The following is a 2,921-nucleotide window of genomic DNA, read 5'->3' on the forward strand; positions in this document are numbered from 1 at the left end:
AAATATGTTTTAAAATTTTAAGTTATTCTCTTTATGATTAATGATTAACTTCCCTTTTAGATTATATATGTACTCGCATTTTAGATGCATCGCGTATTTAGGTTTATTGAGAATTTTTAAGCATTCACATTAAAAATACACATATATGTATTTGTATATATTGCTATATATAGGTCCAAGTTCCCAGACATGCTAATATAGCAAGAAATATCTACTTTGGAACCTCCCGTTTTAATTCCTCATCCTGCCAGCCACATAAGATTTTAGACGACAGGCAAATAGAAATTGTGTTCTTATTTTCTCGGCAGACATGTCAAAAGCTATATAGCCTATGTTTCAAATATAGAACTTTCAACTTGGTGCATAGAAATAAATCGGAATTATCTAGAATAATATCTCTTCTTACAGGACATTAGGCAATAGGGTGGCATAGAGCCAGTCAAAATAGTGCTGTCCAAATTCGTGTAATGCGTCTCTATAGACATTTATTGAGAAGTCACCGAAGCACCAGATGTGTCTATGTCCTGGATGTTCCAGAACCTGACTTAAGACTCATTAGTTAATATACTCGGTTATATTTTTTAAATTAGCATTAGCCAGAGACTTGCATTTGGATCAATGCGTCCGGCTTTGTCCATCCTTTTGCCCACAATTACAAGGCATATGGAATTAAAGCGGCTTTCTTAGCTAAAAGAAGTTGATGCCTTCCTCCTTTCATTTCGCCTACCTACCTACGCATATAAAACCTATTCATAATGTACATAAACATATTTACATATATAATACATACTGTATATATTGTCTTTTGTAGCTTCATAATTCACTAAACACAGATAAATAAATACTTTTTCGATTTAGTATGTCCTTTAAAATATATCTCATACTTTTATTTACGTCTAATGGTTGCTAAATACTGAAAGATCATCTTCCAGTGATTTTATGTCGGTACTTCTTTATTATATTCCAATATTTAGGTTGTTTAAACGAAATGCATTCGATTTATTGCAGTTCAGTTCTCATTCTAAGGCAGTTAATAATCTTTGTCTTTACTGATAGCTACTTGGATGTTGTGATTCAGAGCTCACAAGAGTTAAATGGTAATCACTCCAATTAAACACCTAGGATTGCATTTAAGACCACTGTACTCCATATTGTATTTTGTTCAATATTAATGCAAATATCCTGAGCAGAACGGTGTGCCAATAAGAAGTACAACATTGCCACACATACGTATTCATACTCGTAAAAGTCCACTATCGACAGGAAGGTAGAAGACACCAAGGATAACAAATAAGTTCGAGTTTTCTATTGCAAGGAAAGCAGTATAGTATATACCGACAGTAAAAAAGTCAAGGAAAAAGAAACGAAAATATATGAATGAAAAGGCACACAAATCAAAAAAATCCTTTGGGCAAAGTTAAGAAGAATTTAGTGCCTTAAGCAATTCGGATGGGTTTTCGTTTCGGTTGGCATGGCTTGACTTGGTTTGGCTCGGCGCTTGGTTTGGTTTGGCTTGGCTTGGCTAGGTTATATGTATCGCTTACTCATAAGCGCTATATTCCAGTAAGAATTAAATCACAACGCTGATGAGATGGCAAATGAAAAACTTTTTTCTTAGTATTCTTTTTTTCTGGTATTTGTGTTTTCTGTTGCTGTGCATATGGCATAAGCGAGAAGAAACGGGCGAGAAATTGATGTACGGAGTTCACTGTGTGTTTGGGGGATAAAAAACGAGATGTTTGAGTTAAAAAAATTGTTCAAATATAGATATTATAAAACCTGAGGGCTTTCAAGAACAAACTTTGAAATATTTATTAGAAAATATGAAATAAAGAACGGCTTACTTGCATATGCGCTCCCAATTTCCCAATGCAAGGCAACTGAAGTGTATTCATTCATTTATTAAAAATTTAAATAAAATTAAAAAATATTATAAACATTATAACATGCAAAAATCTTGTAAAATTAACAAAATAAATTCCGAGAAATTCATTTTTCCAACAAAATCAGAAACAAAAATCCAAATTTAATAGAAAATCTATTCAATAAAAATACAAAATCTTGCATGTAAAATTTTTATTGTAAATTCCTTCTCATTTACTCATTTTTATTTAATACCATACATCAATAGATTCAATTTGGAATATTTTGTATATTTATTTTAAGTAAATTTCTTAAATCTCAAAATTTCACTTGTCAAGCCCTTACTTGAAAGCAAACTTGCTGACTACCTCATCATCCCATCGACTACCTGATTGAAAGGGACTTGGGCATGAGTGGGTCATGTGAAGAGATATAAACAAAATTCGTTTTTGATATTTGAAATGTTCAAAATTTTCATTTATTTATTAACATTTTTAATTACTTATGAGTTCTGTAAAACAATTTATTCAAATCCAATATAGAAAAATATTTCAATTCAACTGCAATGACTTCTCCCTAAGCTAAGTATTTGGACAGATGAAAACTTCTATTTGACTTGTATTTTATTTAATGAAATATTAATTTTCAGGAAAACTTTTCTAATTAAATTGACTTGTGTATTTATTTGTAATTTGAATGGACAGAAAGTTTTGTAAAGATATTCATATGACTTTTGTTTGAGTTTTAAATTGTCAACTTTTATTAAGAAATAAACAAAAAAATGTCTAACTAAACGGACAAACTCGGTTTCCTATGAACTTTAATAAGGTAAACGTCACAGTGAGTTGTGCAATTTAATCAAAAATCATTAATAAAGACATAGTACAGCATACTATTCTTATTATCAGAAAAAAATGTTGAAGACAGTCTTCTAAGCTAAAGTGGTCGAATGAGGGGTATTGACAAACCTAAAAACATCTCTTGGTTCAAGATTGCCGAACCCATTTGGTTCCATGAAAGTCACTTGAATTACTAGACTCATCACGATGGGAAGACAT

Source organism: Teleopsis dalmanni, chromosome 2, assembly GCF_002237135.1.
Source record: "Teleopsis dalmanni isolate 2A chromosome 2, ASM223713v2, whole genome shotgun sequence".
Taxonomy (NCBI): Eukaryota; Metazoa; Arthropoda; class Insecta; order Diptera; family Diopsidae; genus Teleopsis; species Teleopsis dalmanni.